Here is a 22,586-nt window from a genome sequence, read left to right on the forward strand (position 1 = left end):
TCTTATTCGTTTTGTAATGCTTCCGATTAAACTGATTGATTTATATCTTGGACTACATTTTATCTCTTACCCTCTGTTTCTAACACATTTTGGGCTTTCCTTTGTTTTCTATTTCCAGCAATCCATTGACCAATCTTATCTCCCACAGTTGTCTGTGTTAATGCACATATCCCAAGCCAAAACAGTTAATTCAGACGTACAAAATGTCTACATTTTCTCTCTGGGAAGGAGGGAGGATGATTTTGCATTTACTGAGGCTGAATGTTCTTTTGCAGCTTTCCACCCTTGTTAACACATACAGGAGAGTGTTGCTGTCCCCATTTTGCAGGTGAAAAAATTAATGCAGAACAGGCTCCAAACCCAATGTTCTTTCTTCCACTGTCACCTCCTAATCAGAATGCTGCCTGGTGGGTTGCGTGATGCTATGGAGAACTCAGCCCAGCTCCCCAGTGACACAGGTCCACTACTGCAATTAGCATGAATTAGTACTTTTGTTAGTAGTCTCAGCAGAGCTGTCAAATTAATTGGAAAAGAAATTTAACAAATGCCTTTCCCGTCAGAGATATTCTTTTGGGTCAGGGTTGAGGCATATTGACTGAGCAGCTTGGGGGAAGCTTATGTTCCTTACGCCCTCACTGAACCTGTTTTGTTGATGAAAAGAGAGGACTTTGGTTTCTGGAGCTGTTAATCTGGTACCTGTCAAAAGGAGCCCACTGACATAAAAAAGAATCAATTTTATAACACTGAAATATTCCAGCTGCTGGTTAAAAAAAAAAAAAGAAAAGAAGACTCAATTAATGACCAGTGGCTAGAATATCTATACATTCATTTTTCATGAACTCTCACTTTCTCACACCTCAAAGTTAGATCTTTCAGTTTATCTCTAATTTGCAGAGGTATCCAAAAGAAAATGTGCTGTTTCCCCAATTTAAAGATATTTCTGAATTCAGCCACTGGAGGCAAGGCACAGCTAGACACCTATAAGCCTTAAGGTTAGGAAGCAAGCCCTGGAGATGTTATAAAACAAAACAAGAAACAAACAAACAAACAAGTGGTATTTTTAAGCAGTTAGATTGACAGCAGACAAAAACCTATAATTGGGTGGCTACACCTCATTTCATGAGAGCTCCTGAAATCCTTACTGCTAATTTCACTGCCAACCACTGACATATTGCTGCTTGGAGTCACTGGGAGGTGGTGCTGGGAAAGCAAAGCTCTTAAGAGGAGAAATAGTGCTGCAATGGCAGGTACTTAAACCTGTATGAAAAAATTCCTATGGTTTAATCCACTGCTATTACATGCTGACGTCAGTCTGGGATGTAATTTAATGTATCAGAATATGGTTGTAATTTGTTACAGCGTACAAGGAACAGTTGTTGCTTTGCAAGTGGTGCTGTTAATGCCACTTGATCAGTGCATCGATGTAAGCGTTTGAGATCAGATCTGGAGAGCACTTTTAAAGCAAAATCCCAGTTCTCCCCTCTTGCCATGATCTGGTTCACAATGTAAAGTGTCTCCAGACCTCATGAACAGGTACAGTGGATGATGCACTCCCTGCTACAGGGAGTCTACGGGACCCGACCAGAGATATTCTGGAGTAAAACATGCTGAAATCGTTATAGTAGTGGTACAGGGTCCTTCACGCTACTCATCTGCTTCTATGTTGCCACACTACTTGCTAGAGTAGACTTAACTCACAATTACCAGCCTTCAAATACCTCAGTGTAGTCAATATTGCTAAATTGTTAGGCACTTCCATAAGAACAAAGATTCAAAAAGCCCTGGTAATGGAAAAAAAAGAAAAGGATGATTTTATTATCGGGAAGCCATTAAACATGTAACTGCAAATAAACAGATCTTGTATTTTGTATTTGTATTTTACCATGTTTAATAGGTCATGGAATAAGCACAGAGAGAGGTTTCAGTGATTACTAAAGAAAGGTTGTAACCAGAAGTCCAAAACATTATGGCTTCATCGTCGCCATAATAACCTCCCTTCTTGTGTCTTTTTCACTGACTGTATTTTCATCCTTCCAGTGGAAAGCCTGAAAATTAAACAGTTACAGCCTCTGGGGACATCTGTGCACTGACTATCTTCTTCTCACAGCTGAAAGGAAAAGCCCAAGGCTTTTGCAAAACTATCTAACCACTCAGGTGCAGTATTTATTCATTGTATGCTGTAGCTTTTATCTGGGCTTCCTTGGTATTTTGCCTTTTTAAGAGAGAACTCTTAATTATTTAACATGTATTTTCTATGCATATATTAAAAATGTCTAGCTTTGCAGGGTAAGCAATTATCCGCTGAACAAAAACCCAATTAAATGTAAATTAAAAAAACCCCACAGTTCAGCATTTTTATTCACTAGCCCGATACCTGTGTGAATTCAAGGGGGGTAGAACCTCAGCTGTTTAGAAAACAAAGTATCTGCTGTATTGCATTTTACAGGGTATTTGCTACAGAATTAAATCTCTCCTTGCAGTGGGGAAGCTTTACAAACAGTAACAGCGACAAGAAACTCAATATTCTTCAACAGCATTCACATTGCAATGCAGAAGATTCATCAGAAGGGAGAGGAAACTAAGTTTCCAGTACTGCATTCTGTATATATTTTCTCTAAGATACTGCACGCTAGTATAAAATGCCACATGTTTCATTAACAGTTTTCAGTTCCACTGAAGCTCAACACTAGCAGCAAGTTAACACCACTGCATTTTATGGGGGAACGAACTGAAGAACCGCATCAAAATATATTTCATGACTCTATATTGTTTTATACAAAATCTTTTGCTGTATCGACATCATACCATTTTCCGACTGAAGGAAGAATATAGTAAACACAAAGGATTTCATTACACCATTGTTTTTATTTTAATTTTCCACTTCTTGCTTTAACAATTCAAAAGCAGAAACCAAGCAGGCTGAAAGGACACACAAACCCCTCAAAAGTTGAAAGCATTTAGGCAAATCTACAAAAAGATACGAAATTCTGCATGTCTACCAATTGATGGATAAGAAGGGTTGTGGTGGGTTTTTTCCTGCTAAGAATATTCCCACCTACTCCCACTAGAATCATTTGGTGTTGTATAAGAGTTTTGAGCCACACACTCTGCAGCTGAGCTGAAATAATTTTTCTGCTTCATCTTGGAAATATGGAAGTTGAGTTACGGCTGGTTACTTTGCTTAGCAAAACCCTGGTCAGAGTTCTGTTTCTAAAAGACCCATTTCACCTTTTCTGACCAAATCAGGTCATAAAACCTGATAGCACGTTTGATAATGAAGTAAATTATATGGTAGGATTTTGAATCAAAATTGAATCTTACTGGGTCAGGGCAGTCCACTGCTGTCTAGATTATAAGTGATATAACATCACGGTGATTTATATAAAAGACAGGAAATTGTTGCATATTAATAGAATAGTAGTTTAATCAGCCCCTTGAAGAATATCCAATATATTCAAGCACAGACATATTTTGATCGGGTTGTAACTGTAGTGAAAGGCCTATATTTTATCATTTAATAAAGCCTTTTAAATCTCCGATTATGTGCAAAAATTAAAACAAGCTACAGCCATAGAGAGTAGAGCAAATCTCAAGACAGTGAAAAAAGGTTTTCTTTCCTGCCTAAGTCACACATTCAGTATTTGTATCTATTTATATTATTTTAAAGAACAAAAAAGCATCTGGAAGGAAGCACTCTACACACTCTAAACTTACAGCCAAAGAGTACAAAATAGCACAAAAACCTAAACAATATCATGTTTGTTGTGCCCAAGTGACTGGACACAAAATATTTGTTTTATTGCTAACTGAAAAATCAAGCTAAACACGTCATTTCAGATAACTGGAAAATATTCTTCTCAGATTGGTTTTAGCAAAACTGTAAGAAAAGCATACCTAAGTCCTCTGTTCTTTTTTTTTTATTATTCACCACCCTGTATGCCATACAGCAAGAAACTCCCTCCCTGCCTTGATCCTCATAAATTTCCTTGCAAAGCCTGGGGAGTCCAGAAGTTCAAGACAGATGTGGAGGTTGAGAAGGCACAGAGCCCCACTGAGCCCAGTATCTCCTACCACGGAGCACACTTCTCAATGCACTCTCAGCAGTCCTACCCATAGAAATAGAGAGTAAAGGATGGATGACCCCAATGTTATTTAACCTGGGGTATATAGCATATTTCTAACACCACCAAGGATTATACTGTTGAACATAAACAGAGTAGCTAATTTCTCCAATGAAAACAGTCAAGCAAAGAAAGTCTGTTCTTGAAAAATAAAGTTACAACAGAAATATTTTTTCCTGATTATTAACATGACAACTGGTTTCCAGCACACACAACATTGTGAGATTTTTGTCACTAAATACTGCATTTGAAAATATTGCCAGTTGAATATCCAGCAGTAGACATCAATGGGCATCGGACAAGAAACTGCCCTTCTAGATCCTCATTCTTAAACTGGAACCACACTGAGAGAAACAAAATGAAGGTAATACCACTGCCTTGCTTTGCAGAAAAGATCCTAAGATATACAATGCGTTTAAATTGTTTTTTTCAACAAACAAGATATAAAACCCGGAGACAAATGAGATCTTAAGAATCCCTGCTGTACTCCCAAGCAACAAAGAGGAGAATAGGAAAAAGTTCCTCGCTGGCTCCGTTAGGGGTTACATGTCCCGCACCCATTACTAACCGTGCATTTCTGAGAACCCAGGACTGATAGATCACAATCTATACCTGACGTAAAGGCTTTGCAAACTGATTAGATCATATACAAGCTTCCTGGCCACAGCTGGAGCTCCCAGCCCTGTGCTCGGATGTTGTGTGCACTGCAGGTGGAAGCCAGCTCCTGAGGCAACCAGCTGCTTGGGTGTAGCTGAGCCAGAGCCTGCACGAGGATTCAGCTTGGGACAACACTGGACAACTAGAAGAGGTTACTTAAACTGTGTCTTTCTGCAAAGCCACGGTTCAGCAGATCATGAACTCCCATTTCACTACCAAAACCACAGAATAAGCGTGTACGTCAGTTGTAAGCAACCCATATGCAGTTTTTCTCCTACATAAGTGGCTCTGTTCTTCAGACAGATGAATCCAGTTAGTTGAAGTGTAATAGAAACCTTGTAACAATAAATGCACAAACATTCATAAGCATGCTCTGCGGCCAATATAAACCTCAGTGCCAGTCAGTAAAGTGTTCATACATTTTTTTTCTCTTCTCCTTGCTGCCCCTGCACTATATGTCAGATTAGAAGTATACAAGTGATTATGATAGGCAAGTATAACTGTATTTTGAAGGTACTGTCAAAATGCATCAGTAAAATGCCATATTACAGCATAACTAATCTGAAATGATCTTCCACTAACAGGAATGTCACTAATACTGTGGTTTGCTGGACTGACATCTTGAAGTAAGTCTAAGACAGCTTTCCCCAGTTATAAACCTGGCACCGCAGATCCAACATCATGCCATAGCAGCTGATTAAGCACTCACATCCCCACCTGGCGCCAAGAAAATGGCACACACTGCTCTTCATTTTGGCTTGTTCCCACCTTATAAATTAACTGTTCAGTGAACCTCCTTTGGACTGCCTTTAGTACTGACAAAATGCCCTTGTGTGAACAATGCATGGCCAGAAATGTAAGGGCAGGTATATGGGCAGGTGACTTACTCCAGTACTGTCACAATTTTCTCCACTGCTCTGTGTTGCTTGGGACAGGGGTTATGAGCTGCTGTGTTCAGGTCCAGCTGTGAACAGGGACACTGATTTGCTCTGACTGGGAGCCAGTCACTTTCAGATACAACTATAGTTCACTTTCTAACTCTTCCCCAGCAAGCAAAACTTTGCTTCTACATTAAGGCTCACTGCTAAGGAACGCTTTGCTCTTTTCCCACATTTTCTCTTGTTTAACCAGTGAACACTGGTTAAATGTGTGTACAGCAAATACCTGAAAAAGGCTAGCAGCAACTAGCCTTGTTATTCTTCATGAATAATGTAACTTAAGAGCTGTAATACTTACAACTGATTTAACAGCTGCCAACAGTCCCAGTTTAGAAAAGAGTGATGCAATGCTTATAAATTTGTCTTGAAACATATTAATCCCTCCGCTATGCTGCAAGCAGTTGGAAAAGTTACTGCCCTGCCTGCTCAGTGGCACCCTCCTTTTGCCTTGTTTTATCTGGAGCAATGGTTCTCTGGCTCTTATCCCCAACTTTTCAGAAGTTACTCAGAGACTGATACTACCATGACCAATTCAGTACGAGACTCTCACCCAATTTAATAGGTGGCCACTTCCAAAGTTCAGAAGACTAAACTCAATGGATCATCGTGGGGAAGGAGGAACAGCACTTCCCAGAGCTGGCTCTTCTAATGAACAGAGGGACACATGTAGCACTTTCTGCACACATCCTACAATTCTTTCACTCTGAATCTGCAGAGGGGGAAAGTATTTACCTAAAATTCACCAGAAGAAACATCCAGCTGCCTAGTGACCAGGGGCAGAAATTCTAGCCTTCTGGCTTGTAGGATGATTTGTACCTATCAGTCTTTGTATATCTGCACTACTGACAGCTCTGAAATGCAAGCTAATTTCACAGACACGTGACTTCCTAGAGAATTGAAACTGCTGTTACCAATTCTTTCTACCCTCTTGAAAATATCCGTTATTAATACCGCATAACCACATCTTAGATTTGCATTTAATACTGAAGATCCCTCCCTGCCCCCTCTCTGCGCACTCTCCAAAATCTCCGGAAAGGTTTGGACTTCATTTTTATCTCATTCTTCTTACAGAGTCTTTTCTCCATCTTTTACAGCTGTGGCACAACAAAGTCAGAACAGGAGTTAGGGCTCAGCTAGTAGTAAAGTGTTCTATAAAAAGCATCTTCCTCCTAAAACTCCTGGGTCACAATGTGTTCACCTCACAAGGTTTAGGCAACATGATTCCAGCCTCTGCAACAGCACAACAAGATTTCCAAAGTGGTGGGGGAAAGAAAATAAAACTCTCAGGCATTAGGAACGCTTATCCATGGCAGTTTCATTGTGTGCGGCTAATGTTCAACTACTTTAAGAAAGCTGTAACAGCAGCTAGCACCAAGCAAAACCAACCTGTTTTTCCTTTGCTTCTGAAATATGTGGGAAACGATACAGTGGAGCTCCCCCTCCGTTTTTCTCTACCCTTTGACTACTTCAGGTTGTCCTACAAAGAGAACAGGTTTCAAAAAGAAACCTGTGGCCCCTTCTAGGGCTGCTTTTGACTAGGTAATTTCCATAACAGAAAAGCATTGTACAGGCAAAATAATTACAAAATAAAGCCTGTAATCAAACATCAAGTAGAATTTTCTACTGGACCATAAACAGAGGGAAGGAAATATTTAAGAACATAAAGAAAACAGTAGAAAATAATCATAACACAACAATAGGAGGAGAGACTAAATGTTTTTAATTAGCATTTTACCCATCTAATTTCTATTATTTTCAAATAAATGTACTACCTCAACATTCCTTTGCACTACGATACCACAGCCCCAGTAAAAAGTAGAAGTTGTGTGCAATTTCTAAGTAGTATCCTTCCTAATACAGAGGAAAAAGTTACTTTGATATTTTCATAGCCAAACAGTCTATGAATTCCAGATTACTAAAATAACTCAGTTTTATAAGCACTCTTGAAAGAGTTCCAACTTAAGCAAGAGAAGAGTTGGCCTGGATGAGCAGTTAGGAATTGATGTGATTATTCAGTCTTAGTGTTCACTAAATTTAACCTTGTCTCTTTGGGGATGGGCTCCCAGAGACGAGACACAAGAGGGCTGGTTAGGCACTGCCAAGTTCAGTGGTAAAAAACTTGGGAGTGACAACCTGATTATCTAATTGTTAGTAGCAGGCAGCAGTCATTTTAAGTAGCAAATTATTATGTTCAGGAGTTATGCAAAACAGGAATAATTTACAACAAATTGTTATCAGGAGCACTTTTCATCAGCCAGGATCTGAAAATCCTGAATTCCCATTAAAATAAATAGGAATTGTATTTGCTTCTACCTAGCCTGATTTTGACTGTGGGAATGTTGAGTAGCAAAAGCAGATTACTAGGGGCTTGGCTTTACCTATAAACTTTATCTCTCTAATTATATGCTCAAGACTGGGAAAATGAGCATACAAGATAATGGGAGTGTTGTTAAAAAGTTAAACAGGCCAGTCTTTTGCCCACATATGGAAAATAGGGTCCAACTCTTGAGTCCAAGAGATCCCAAATGACTGACCAGCTACTGAAGCAGTGATTTAGTTCAGGGGTAGATACGGAGAACAGAAAACAAAAAGGGTGTGCGTGGGGGGGAACCCTCTCCTCCAGAAAATGTAAAAGGTTGTTTCCAGAGGTGACACCAATGAAGGAGAACTTGATCAGATTCTAAATGATAAATAACCAGTCAGCATGGGAAAAGTAGGTAAGGTTGATCTCGCCTCTGGGGAGAGACTGAAAGTCCTCTCAAGATCCCTGCCTGCCCACTTCAGTGGCCCTACAGTAAGGTCCTTCCTTACTCTCTTCCATTCCAAGACAAAGTCAGGAACTTCTTTAAAACCCATGAGAAAGGAATACTTTTGCATCATCACATATTCACAAGTAGGAAAACAGACCACAAACAGCAAGCACCTAGGACTGATCACTGTCAGAGCACTGGACTAGAAAACCACTCATCGACACCAGTATAACTGGCTAAGGTATGTTTTCATCCTTCAGCAACGGCTATAGAAACTTCTGTGTACCAATGCTTTTCTAAGCTATATCTTCACACTTCAATCTAAAGCTTTGCATTTTTATAGACCACTCCTTCTTTGCGAGAGCTGAAACATATTCCTAATGGATATATACTAAGAACCACTTGTAAAAAAAAAATTCAGATCTTTCAAAAATTCATCTGAAAATCCTCACTTTTTTGGAGGCGGTTGTTTTTTTTTTTGGCTTGGCCAATGTTAAGAAGTAGGCAACAGAGTGCAACGACTGACTAAACACATCATAAGAAGTTATCACAAGCAACAGCAACTGAATTTGTGTATGTTCTTCACCTGGTGTAAATATGAGACCATAAAATGCACTTGTGTAAGCTTCCCTTGTTGTATACCATGGGCTACAGGCATGGCAGATCCTTGGTCTTCCTCCACACAACTTATTCAGCTGCAGTAACTCCTGTGCACAGCTAAGCTCTAAGAGAACAACTGCAACCTGTATTAAACCATTGCAAGAGGTTTCAGCAGATCCAAAGTAATTCAACCATGTGTCTGTGCTCTGGAAATATTTAATACAATTTTATTTTGGTTGCTGATGCTGATCACATTTCAGGTAAATACTAGAGAAAGATGTACCACCTAAATGTATTAACCTGTTTTAGTTCCACAACCATAAATCTCTCTGCACATCTTTTACTCAACAGTCATTTATATCAGCTTATCTTAAATAGCTTCTTAATCAATTCCAGTTAAAACAAAATTAGCCTGAAATTAAGCCAGGATCTATACAAGAGTAGCACTAGCTTGAATAAATCAATTTCAAACCACCTCATCTAAAGCTACACAGTTTGCTGATACACTAAACAAGAATATAAGCACTAAATCCAAGTAAAAGTTTCTTAAATCAGAACAACGTCCACATATGTGTTTGCAATTACCTAATTAAGCTGTTCTCACTAATCAGGACATCAGCATACCTAACGGAATATCCAGATGTAAGCCACCAGTAGACCAAAAATCTGTCCTAAAATGCATATTACAAAATGACCGATTCTGGCATTTCTGTGCAGTAGTTTAATTGTTTAATTCCCAATATTTAGGACAGGGCTGCTGAGTCCCATCTTGTCCTATTTTTCCATTCTCATTGTCTTAGCACCCCAGGAATTTTCTATTTTTTCACTTTGCTTTCATTACTTAGTTGACCATTTCTTGACTCTTCTTCCTCAGGTCAGAGTCACACCACCATGATAGCTCCTCTGATAGCTCTCACATATTTGGTCTGTCCTAGCTGGTCACCCTAGTGTGCAAAATAAACCACACCAAAATATCACAGTTGTGTTCTCACTATGTTCTCCTTTTCCTTTCAGCTGTGCCATTATATTACAAGAACTATTTTCTGTGATTTCCTTAAGGCCTGTTATCACATAGATACCACATAATATTTCCCTAATTTTCCAAAGAACAATTTTTAATTTTCCTTAGAGGTGGTGGCTAGGAAGGATTTCCCAGTTGTCCTACAAATGCGACTTTCATCTTCACAGTTGCCTCTAAAGTGCAAGTCACCCAGCCAGCATTCTTATTTTCAAGCTGTTTTACTTAGGGCTTTATTGCCTTTAACATGAAGTTTGGTGAATGCAGCTGTTTCTAGGATAACTTCCAATTTGGACAATGACTGATTTCTGTTAGCTTGATCTATGATGTTTCAAATGTTTCCAGTTAACTGACATTTGCCCAGACAAATATGAAAATATATATATTTATCTATTTGTATAAATAGCATGTTTATATATAAGGAGAAATGTATAAGCACTCATAAATAATATATTAACATTAGTTGTTGGAATTTCTTATTAGGAAGAACAATGCATATAATTCCATTACTTACTGTTTTATATTCCTAAACAGAGAATATTAGAAAATTAATACAATCATTTTCACTGTTTGTATGTTGATTTCCTTTAGCTATCTGCTGTTTAATTAAAGTAAACATAGTTGTTTGAATATCTGAAACACAGATTTGCAAGACATTCCTAAGAACAACCTGTAGTACTGTGCAAAAATTCAGGTTTTCCTTGACATAAAGCTGATTCAAGCAGCAGACTACCAAACATATTCCTATTTCAGACTAATCCTTTGTTGCAGTTCAAGATTTCTATTACCCTACAGTCAGAGAAATGGCCTACTGAGTTCCAGCCTTTTCCATCTATTTAGAAATATTCATTCATTATACAACTCCAAAACCTACAGCTCATTCTTCAGCAGCTCCTGAGGCTGCTGGTTGCTGCTGCACATAACCGGAGCTGGGCACAAGCAATGCAAAGTCCCTTTGTTATTCCACTAACTTTCTGCCATCGAGATTAAGGCCTAGCACAGAAGAAAGGTAATGATAACATTCTCTGGTTTATTTTACTGGTAAACTTTGGTATTTGTAATGAATGAAAGAAGAAGGAAAAAAAAGAGAGCAAGAACGAGAAAATGATCAGTTATAATAAGCTGCTGAAGTTTTCTTCAAATAGAAAGGATTTGACATACACAAGCCATGGAATAAAAAAGAAAACAGACTTTGGAACAGCACTGCCAAAATACAGTATAAGAACCTACACGGAAAATATTTCCTGAGATAAAGAGGTAAGCTGCCAGAACAAGCGCATGCATTGACTAATGCAAAAATAAATACAACCACATTCAGAGACCTACTGGAACGTCATCAAGGCAGTATCTGAATTCTCTAAGGACCACTAGGCAACTGCAAGGATATCACCCATCCCCATAAAAGGTCCTGGGCTAATGCTATTGCAGATGTGACAAATGCAGTTGACAAGACTAGATAAATGGATTCAAAAATTCAGTCAGTCCATATGGGGCACTTCAGAGAAGTCAAGGCTGCACAAAGAAGGCAAGCTAACCAAAACCAGGTAGTACTAAACTAAGGCCATAAATAGCTGTGCAATGGGATACTTCTGCAGGAAAAAAGCCAGTACAGGGTTGGTATGTAGAATGATGTGTTGCTTCAAGATCATACCTCTGAACTTCATGCAACAGCAAGCATTAAGCTACAACCAGAGCATCTTACATTCTTATCACAACTTTAAAAAAATACTATTGCATTAGGGAGAGGACAGTGACATTTCTGTTTTGGAGTTGAAGAAAGAATACCATTCCCAGGCATGTCCAATCTTTCACTCAGTACACTGGGAGAATTTGGTCCATCTACCTGTTACCTGGTGGTGAAGCGCACGTGTACAGTATTGACACTAGAAATGCCCACCAACTCTGTCCAGAAAAGCATCCAGAAAATGTCAGGAAACAAACTGCTGTATTTGTTTAGAAAGTCCAATTTTTTAAACCTTGTTTCAACAGCCAGCCAGAAAATATCTTCTAAAATTTAATATTATTTGTAAAAGACTACGAGGCATTTGTAAAAAGTAAGGCAAGTGCAAGAGAAAAATGCCTGTAGTCAAGAAACTAAAGCTAACGTCTTAAAAGATGAAAAGGAAACTACTAAAAACAAATGGCATAATGATTTGGCAAAGGAGATTCTGAGATCACCATTTCAAACAGAGGTTTCAAGGTTGGATGTGACAAAGAACTACTGTAGAACACCAGCAGTACTATCATGTAATAACCCAAAGCTAAGTACAAAATTACTCTAGAAGCTCTTTTTCAGCCCTAATATCTCTGACTCTTACTTTCAACCTTTGCCATGACATGATTTTGTTATAAACAAAGAAGCATAATGACCTTGCTGCCTGTCAGCCATTAGACAGGCAAGCGTGAGCACCAAACACTGAAATGTGGTTATGACCCACATCTTGAGAACACGTTTTCCGGGACCTTGGAGTCTCCTCTTGCAAAGTATAATTTAAATGGCTTGAACAGCTTTGCTCTTACCAGCTAAAACTCAAGTGTCTTGGCAGAGTGTTCGAGAGACATTGTTGCAGCACTTCCCTACTCTAATCCTGGCATGAGCTACTGTTGTTAATCCTTTGCTTTCCTAAGAATGAAATTCATTATTATTTTAAATAGTCACGGCAGATGCTGAACTGGTGCTATTCATGCAAGCAGAGAGACATGAGGGGCCCTCCTTTTGCCCAAGTGATACAAATGCATGGTAAGTTAATATCCTTCAATCATGCCCTTTAATACTAATATTTTCATAAATAAGATACTTTGGACCCGGGGGGGGGGGGGGGGTGGGGAACCCCTAAGGATTTAAAAGTGTAGTAAAAAAGAGAAAGATTTTGAAGGTCGATTTCAGACTGAGCAAGGCATTATCTATGGTCCACTATTCATATTTTCAGAGAGGACAGCAAGATGCTTCAAAGTCTTAACTACCAATATTAAAATAGACAAAAAAGAAAAAACAACAACAAAAAGTGAAAAAACAGAAAACAAAAACCAGTTACAAGAACAAAACACATAAATACTGTCATAGACCCACATGAATTACACCAGAAATATTTTGTTTGCCTGGCTGTGGAAAGTTTGGAGAAATTTACTCCCTTTCTCTGATTAGTTATTTATTTATTGTGTGTGTCTGGCAATCCTAAAGAAAGGTGTCAATGTAGCAGCACAAGCAACACCAAATCCTTTATTCAGGGCTACATCACAAACAATCCAAAATTTTAAAATTAAATTCCTTTATTTTAAATAACCATTCTCAGTAAAGACAGAGGAAATTTATTTCCTTTTTGGTGTAGTAATTCCTTATTTCACTGCTACTGTGTTTTAGGAAGAGGCTGCTACATTGCGCCTACTAAAATAGGCCTACTTTTGAACCAGTAAGGTACCAGCAGGTGGGATGTAATTCTTGCAAACAGAGAAGAAAAACATCTGGAGAAAGCAAAAAATTAAGATAAAAACTCAGCCACTCCCAAAACAGAGAATAGAAACCTTGAGCAAAAAAGAAATGCTATTAGAAAGCTGAAGATGTAATTCCCATTTTAAAAATGAAGTGATAAATAAAGCCATTATTCACGGCCCCATGAGGAGTATACTGCTTGTTTTCTCAGAAATTTTGCAGTGTCTTTTTTTGTGGTGCTAAAAAAATGAACAAATTTTCCAAAAAAATGGAGGCTTCTTACCTTTTAGACATGGGAAAAGGAACCTCTTATTGTATTTACGCTGTAGTTATACTAAACGTTTAGAAACACAGAATCTGGAAGTTATACTTTCTGCCTCTATAATGAGAAAGTTAGACAAACACTCTGGCATGGGAAGATTTTTTGGTATTTATGAAGACCTAGCAGGGACCTGGTGGCAATTCAGGTAAACACTCATTCTGACACTTTAACATGTATACTGATGTCTTCCTTTAATTAATAGGTGGTTATCTCTTGCTATTAAATAGCAGCCTCTTGAGACTGCTCTATTTTCACTGTCTGTGTGGCTTTTGGATTGACGAAGCCACTATTTGATTAATATCTGGACCAAAATGCTGGTTAGATAGTTCTTGTTTCCCGTGTCACCTTTCCAAAACACAGCATACCATTCCGAGTTCCACCCTTACACCCTGAGCATTATTTTAATCTAAGGTCAAAGGCTTCACAGATACGGTGCTGCTGCTTTGACTTTCAAAATGCTGTGGCAACTGAATGCCTAAACTTAACAAGCAAGAGACATTTTGATGGGATTCACTGACTTGCATGGAACGGTAATGAGTTGCTGCCTATTACTGTCCAGTCTACACAAAAACACAGTGTAGGTGATCAGCAAGACAGAAATGCAGTTCACCTTCCTGCGTGTCATTTAACCATTATTTTATTTCAAATATCAGTCATATTAAGAAAAAATAAAACAACACACACACAAAAACACTCACCACCAAACCAAAGGAAAACTCCGCAACTCACAAAGTTGCTGCTGAACACTCAGCACAGGAGCGCTGCAGGACTTGTCCCTTCCAAATCAGCTTAGCTGGATCCTGTGTAGGATCTGGGGTTCAAATATCGCTTTCCATTCAACAGCCAAAAGCAGCAACTAGCACAAATAAAGTGTTGTACCCAGATGGTCAGAAACATGTGTGAGCAGAGTCAGATAGCTGCAATTAAGAGGGTCAGTTAAAAACTGAAGGGTCAGTTACTGCCTTCATAGTTCCCAGCTCAGCATACAGTGGAGGAACATCTCACTTTGAAGCTCTGCTTCTGGAAGAGACAAAAATGCCATGCTTGGGCTTTCTCCTTCATTGTATCAGATGATGTTAGGAAAAATGTATGGGTTGAAATTACATGTGGAAGTAGCTCTTTTTATGGGATTTCTTGCGGCAACTAAATTAACACTACTTTGAGTGCTGACTGGTGCTACAGGATAACCACAGCAATTAAAACAAAAAAAAAAAATTGGAAATTTCACAAGGCTTCACATAGCCCATTAACCCAAGCAGTGATAAGTGCCAGTATTAATTCTTCAGTTCCTTCTCCTTTATTTAGTTCCAGAAATAAGCCTGGCTAAAACAAGTTGAAAAGAAGCAACGGTCGAGGCTGCAAAGGCTTTGTAATTACATTAGAGGGAAACACATGAGGAAGTCCTGACTACATATTACAACATTTGAGATCACACTACATCAAAAAACTGCCCATCCTGGTGTGTACAATAGTGACGGAAATACTAACAGTATTCTTTCACTCAATAGCAAGCAAAGTTTGTAACAGAAGCATTAGTGCTGAGTGAAAAGAGCACTCTCTGAGGTATTTCAGCACACATCAGTTAAAAACACTCATCTCCTGAGGCTTACAGAGCAGAGGGACCTCGAGGTGCCGCAAGTCTCTGCATCCACCCAGGTCCAAAATAAAAGGAATTAAAAAAAAAAAAATCAATCATATCATATGCTTGTGGTTCAGCTGGGATGTCAGCACATTTGTTAAGATTTCCCTGCCAGCCATCTCCAATTTATCTCCACTGACTGGGCACTGAAGCTGTCATAGGGCAGATTGTAAACCTGCTCAAAATACATCAAACCTCTTGCGAAACAACAAGAAGTTCATCAGGAGAAGAGATGTTTTCATATATCATGCCAGTGGGGCATCCATGCCACATAAATCAGCCCAAACTTTTAGCCATGCAAGACAAAGTTTCCTTCTTTTAGCTGTCAGTAGCGACAGAGTTATAAAGTGCAGGAAATGATCCTTGCACATAATCTCATGCAACATTGCACTTCAAGGTCCTCAGTTAGTGGTTTAATAATAACTCTTCAGCCTAAGTACCTAAATTGCCTAAAAGGTATCTTCAGTGTGTAATCCTGCACTGATCTCATTATTCAAATATTATGTAAAAAGTCCTCGTTTCCTCCCCTTTCTTCCAGGCTTGGGCTTTTGTTGAGGGCTAAAAGTGCATTTATTAATTTTCTGTAAGCATCTCTGCATATACATCAAGCTGTTCTATATAATTAGGTTCTGTGGGTTTAGAACATCACGATTTTTCTCCCAGATAGGCATCCCTCGCATGCCTCAAGAATGCTAAAGAAAACAGCTTCTTGTATAACTCGGATGTTTGCAAATGCCTTCTCCTTAGGGAAAGGTGAGGATTAGTCTTCTCAGAACTACGTGCCCGGTGAGAAGTGCTAATAATTGTACATTAGAGATAAACTGCTAAAGGCATCTACTCACATCATGGGAGCTAGGGTTTTGATTTGCTCGCATTTTGCTTCCCAAATAAATAACTACAAAACCCATAACAACAAAAGTGAATCCATCGTCGTCACTGACTCAGGTCTGAGTCTCTGAGCATGCCATCTAGTTTCATCCATTTCCCCGGCTTTGAAACAAGGCCTTCAAGCACCTCTGAGATGTTGAGTCCTGTTAGTAGAAGGCTTTACTATTTCCTAATATTGAAAGAGTTTGTCTGTGAAAATCCCTTCTTGTGCATAAGGTGCTTGTTAAGCTATTAACTTTTACATTACATAGTTCAATTTATTTAAATTCTACTAACCTTTATACACTCAATTACATTCATTTACAGGGTCAAATGACACAAATTGGATATTCACATGGATGATGCAAAAGGGATATATCCCTTTCGCTTTTTATAAATTTGCAAAGTTACAGAAAATCATAGCATCCTGGGTCACAGAAAATCAGCCAGGCTTCCAAAAATTTAGCTTCCAAAGCAAAAACTTGTGCTGGCAGCCTCACATTATACACCTTAAAAAGCAAAAGCATTACAAACTTCATGTGGCCAGAAGCTGAACTTTGAGAGAAGACATTATCCTTTTATACAAAATAACTTTATCAAAACCCATTAGATCATACACATATACCCAAAAAATGCTGAAGAATACTTTACAAAATATACAGATAAAGTGCTGTAATTTTACTCAGATGCAAAAAAGAAAACCTACCCCTCCTCTCCCCAAAGAAATATTACTTCAAAAATTACAGGACCGGTTCATTCAAATCTAGAATTCAGCTTTTCTTGGGGATAAGGCAGAGCTCTGCCATACAAAACACTTTTCCCTGACAAATACAAAACATTATTTCCCTGACATACTTGGCAGCTGAAACAGACAAGGCATTTCTGAGAAGGTGACTCTGTGTGCATGAAGAAGCTCCTAATTTCTGCCCGACAAAGCTTAAAGTAAAGCTTAACAAACTAATCTCTCCCCATCCAAGACCAAACTGAATTTATAGGTAAGAGAAAAGCACTGTTAAACATGTTCCTTTATTCAGAGCTGTTCAGAAAACGACTTTAATGAGGGACTTTCAGGGTCAAAGAAATACCTTCAACAACACAGTGCTTTAATGAGATGCAGTCTACCTATACGGGCAGCCTAACACAGAAAATTAAACGAATTCATATTACAGTCACAAGATGACATTTTCTCATAAAGACTTTCTGTATCAATTGAAATTTTTTTTCCAATTTAAGATGTTCAGTTTTGTATTAAAAAGTTGAAGATTTCAATTCAGAGCAGACTTTTACCATAATTAAAGATTCTACCAAGAAAAATATTTTTCTCGTGTAACCGAGCTCTGCAATATTGTTTCTAACCAGCAGCAGCCATATCTCTATGCGTTGAGTTATACCTATGTTGCCATGTACGTGTTTCCACAGCTTTGCAAGTCCCATGTGGAGAAAGTGCAGTCTATGTACTGCACAGATGATAATACTCCATGCCTGATTTCTCATTGACTTCCTACCCTATGCCCATATCCTTTCTAAAAAGGAGACATTTATTATATGTTTGGCCTTGTAAAGGCAAGGCTGCCTTTCAGCAGGAAACTGAAAACCCTTATCAGCAAACGAAACGAGTCTCACAGCTCAGCACAGGCACATCTTTTTTATGTATTCATACGCAAGTCCAGACAGATCGAAATCCTGAAAATTCTTTCTAAGAGTTACCTTTCTAAGATGGTAGCTAGGTTCCATCACCATATTTTTATAAATACTCTAAAATATAAGAAGCAGGTAAAAACTTTCCCCTAGTTCATACCAACAGTCAATGGTAGAAACTACTACAGACCCCTTGATACCATGTATTTTACATCTGACATAATGACAAGTCTTCCGATGTTTCAGCTGAGGCCTTAATTTTCCATCAAGCCTTTACATCAGAAAGCCCCTGTGGCTCTCTAAAGAGTCAGCTGGAGCAAGGCCATGTAAAACATACATTCAAAGGCTTCTAAAACATCACAATTTCTTTTCAAAGGTTTCGGCTTGGGTTTTGCTGCCGCACATATAGCTGTGTGATACCACCCCTGCGTGTGGTTGTGGGGTGCTTTGCATATACCAGAGAGAAGAGATCAACAGCCCTCTCTCCCATATGAGACTGCGGAGAGATCGCTTTAAAAATAACCTATTGCACGGCAAGTTACTTTGTGGAAATTCATTTAACCTACATCATCTTCTTGAGAAAAGGTATGTGATGACAACCTCCTGGAAAATACATGAATGTTCTAACTAATTATCAGCTATTAAAATAGAATTTTCACCCAGTTAGCTCATTCAAAGGCAGGCCCCCCAAACTGTAACTTGAAGACATCCATTCTACATAGATGTAGTCCAGCAAGCAGATAAAATGCACTGTGCTGCTGCTCCTGTATTCGTTACATCAGTGAGGCTGCCAATTCAACAAATCACACAGTGTGGTAAGATTTCCGCCTTTGATGCTGAGAGGAAAGAAGGCAGCTTTGATGCTGAAAGTCATGAAACAATAGGTGTAAAGAAAAAGACCCCCACAAAAAGCCTGACTTTTTTTTCTTGTTTTTCTCCTCTCAGGTCTCTACTACCACAGGTCTTAAACTATACCGTGCACACACACTGACATGTACATACTCTACATCAAAATACCATCCTAACTTTGTCAGATTTATGAAACAATAGCATTTTTCTTCCATTACTGACTGACACATTTTTCATCGCCAGTCACATGGTGAGAGGCATCTCATTCATAATATAATTTTCATTCTAAACATCTGCCTAAATGGATGCCAAATACAATTTCTGGGTAGGTTAAATATTTAATTGGTTACATGCCTTCTCTGACTCAAATGAAGTATTATGGTGCTGTACCGTGTTGGCATTTACGGTCCTTTTCACAGACTATCTTAAATAGCTGTAGAGAATATGAAGCCTGTACTGAAGCGCCTGTATCCAGGCAAACACAGTGGTCTTCATATGATGAGCACCTTTATATTAATGAATGTTTGCACTAGTAACATTTATTCTACGAGGAACAGAGGCAACAAAAACTTGCACTTAATGTAGTTCCAGTGGCAAAGACCTGCATCTATAATTGAACAATGCTCTAGTATCACAAGCCTGAAATTAAGTCCTACAGTTTGCTACTAAATACTGCTTTTGTAAGCCTCTTCGCATGCATGCGAGTGTATCAAACACAAGCACACTGTAAAAGTTACAATCATCTTTATAGCTAGAGGTGGTTTAAAAACCTGTTTTATCACTGTAAATTACACAGGGTAACTGGGATTTTTGACCAGCTCTTGAGTATTATCTCCTTCAGAAGTATAAGAATCTGCAGGAACACACACACATTGGATCCTTTGCCCCTTTGAGCGCTGAGATTCTCTGCTATTTCTTAGCTCACAGAGCAAAAGAAAGGATCCTGGCATACACCGCTCTGGCTCCTGAGCAAGGTTTGGGCACAGCCAAAGTCTTGCGAAGGATGTGCTTTTCTGGTGTCGCAGAGCTACAGTTTGGGCATGTACACTGCATGGTTCCAGTCGGATCTCTCTTCAGTACACTGTTCCAGTCCTGTACCCAGCAAGGCAACCACCCTATTCCACATAATTATGAGCTTGTTAAAACTGAGCCCATGCCCAATTACTTCATCTGAGAGGTCACTCCCCAACCTGTAATCTAACACCATCTACTCATATCGATCAGGTCTGGGAAAAACAAACTGCTTGGCTACTCCTGTCAGAGCTAAAGCATCGAAGCTGTCAATTCAAGATATTGAGATCTTGCAAGGCATATAAAAACCATTATGGTTTGAAGCCCAATTACCACAAGTAGAACCTTTTAACCTCTACTGACTAATACCAGAGTCGTGCCAAACTTGCTGCAAAGCATAAAGTCAGTTTATGGTAAATTGTACAAGTGTAGTTTGAAAAAATCTCTAATTCGTTTCAATTCCAAGTTAGAAGAATGATTTCTCACCAGCGCAATGAACACTTCAACATTTTGGCTTCTGAAAATGCACATAACACCTGCAGAGTCAAAGCTCTTTCTAGAATCACAGCCATTTTAAGAAGTTATGTAAGGTAGCTAGTGCCAGGACAACTGGCACACTTCCGTTTCACACAAATAACTTGTGCGAAGAATATGATCACACATCTACAGAAAAATAAAAAGTAGAGAAAATAAACAACCCCTCATTACACCTTACATTACATGGAATTCAGTCACACCACAATTAATGTCAAAGCCATCGCTATCCATCAGATATCAGAGCTTAGTACCACAGACAGGGAACTAAGGAAGAGACAGAGAGGCTCAGCTCTCAAAAGGATCAAACGAAGCCAGACACTCAGCCACACAAACCTCAGAGATTGATTCGTACGACTATTACTTCTCACCTTTAAAAGGAAAAATTAAAGTAAAAAAGCTATATAATAAAGGCATTATTACATCGATCACCTGGACAGCCATAATAAAAATATTTTTCCTCCGAAAACATCACCTATGACACATTTCACATTAGAATCTTGCACAAACCACTTCAGAGTAACAAAACATTTTACTCTTTTGTGAATGGAAAAAACCTAATCCTGACCATATTAAATTACAAAGAATGCTCTTACATCAAGCAAGATGCCAGAACAAAATATTTAAGTTTATCATTAAAAATGCCTAGAGAAGTGTTAACACAACCTTCCCATATTCCAAGAAGAGCCTTAGAAAGCTTAAAATTAGATAACAGTAAAAACTACTCCCTGCTAAGCTGTTTCGTTTCATCTCCTGTAGGATAACCTGGGAACTAAGATGGGAAGATTCTGGAATACACGATGAAAATCAAGACTTTCCGATTAATTAAAAACTATTATTGTTCAACACATACTATTTGCAATTCCAGTGGTCTGGCCATTACAGAACTAAACCCAGGACTTAACAACATACACACCCCTCAAAAACAAGAAAAAAAACAACAAAAAAACCCACCCGCATCCCACCCACCATCCCCTTCCCATAAAAACAACAACAAAAAACCCAAATCAAATTAAAAAACCAAAACCCACAAACACCAAAAACCCAACTCCACAGTGACTTAAAGGTACTCTCCTCACTCTTCTGGAGTATTTTGTCAATGCGATGACTTAGTGAAAACAGGGAAGAGGTGCTGCCCAAGAACAAGAGATAACAATTTTCCAACTAGTTTTATATGTTCTTGTTTACAGAGACAGCTATAAGTTAAAAAATATTTTGGTAGCATTTATATCAATTACTTTTTCAGTTTCAAACCACTGAAGACTGCTGATCTTCACTGGAGAAGGTAGTGGAATGCCTGTGTAAAAAGGAGCTACACTGGGTACTGAGAAATTCATGAAGGCCAGACTATGGTTCATCTTATGTCAATAACAAAGTCCTCGCCTTTACGTGCTAGTCTTCTTACAGCTTTCAGCTTAAGAACATCATCTGTAAAAGCAGCCCTACTGGTAGTCTTGGGAACATGAAACTTTCTTTTTGGTTGGTAGTCTAGGAAATAGAACACAAAAATAATACTAAACTTGGCACACCAAGTAACAGGCCAACCAGAAGAAGCAGCGCTTCTGTTTCCTCTCTCTGGCTGCTTTCTCCTGAGTTTTCAAAGCATGTTCAGTCACAAAAATTCCTCTAAGGCAAAACAACTCTGATGCAAGGCAACACAATCCAGCATAACCACCCTCTTGTAAACAAGCAAAAAAACTACCGAAGTCGGACGGAAACTCTATCAAGTAACATCTCTCCCAGAAGGGTATATTGGTTACAAAAATGGAAACCGTGTATAAAATTCCTGTCTAAATATCATCTTATTAGCCTATATAACAAACATTTATGAATGTGTTGTAGCTGAGTGATATTCAGAGACACTGTACTGAGGCAACACCCAGAAGGCAAGGTTTTAACAGTCACAGCTGCAGTCCTGGGCATCTCCATCCACATGGAATCTCCATCGCTCCCTCTAAACCACCGGTGAGTTTGTGCCATAGAGAACATCCTGTAAAGGGCCACCTGCCTGTCTCTCTCAAACCTGTGTCGGCAGGGTAATTTCTTATCTTCAGCTTCTCATTGAAAAAAACACAAAACTTCAACTATCTCTAGATATTTTAAGGCAAATAAATTTAAAGGAAGGTCAGAGAGAATGATTGGAGTTGTCATTACAGAACATCAGTGAAGAAGCAATATTTTCAGTTATTTGTCAGTAGAAAACAAAGAGCTC

The 22,586-nt window shown here is 38.7% G+C and overlaps 1 protein-coding gene across 2 annotated transcripts in view; it reads right to left on the reverse strand.

The window, feature by feature from the left end:
- Positions 1-22,586, reverse strand: part of EPHA3 (EPH receptor A3) — a 229,837-nt gene that overhangs the window by 88,812 nt on the left and 118,439 nt on the right. The window lies entirely within an intron of this gene.

This window comes from Phalacrocorax aristotelis, chromosome 1 (assembly GCF_949628215.1).
Source record: "Phalacrocorax aristotelis chromosome 1, bGulAri2.1, whole genome shotgun sequence".
In the NCBI taxonomy this organism is placed as follows: domain Eukaryota; kingdom Metazoa; phylum Chordata; class Aves; order Suliformes; family Phalacrocoracidae; genus Phalacrocorax; species Phalacrocorax aristotelis.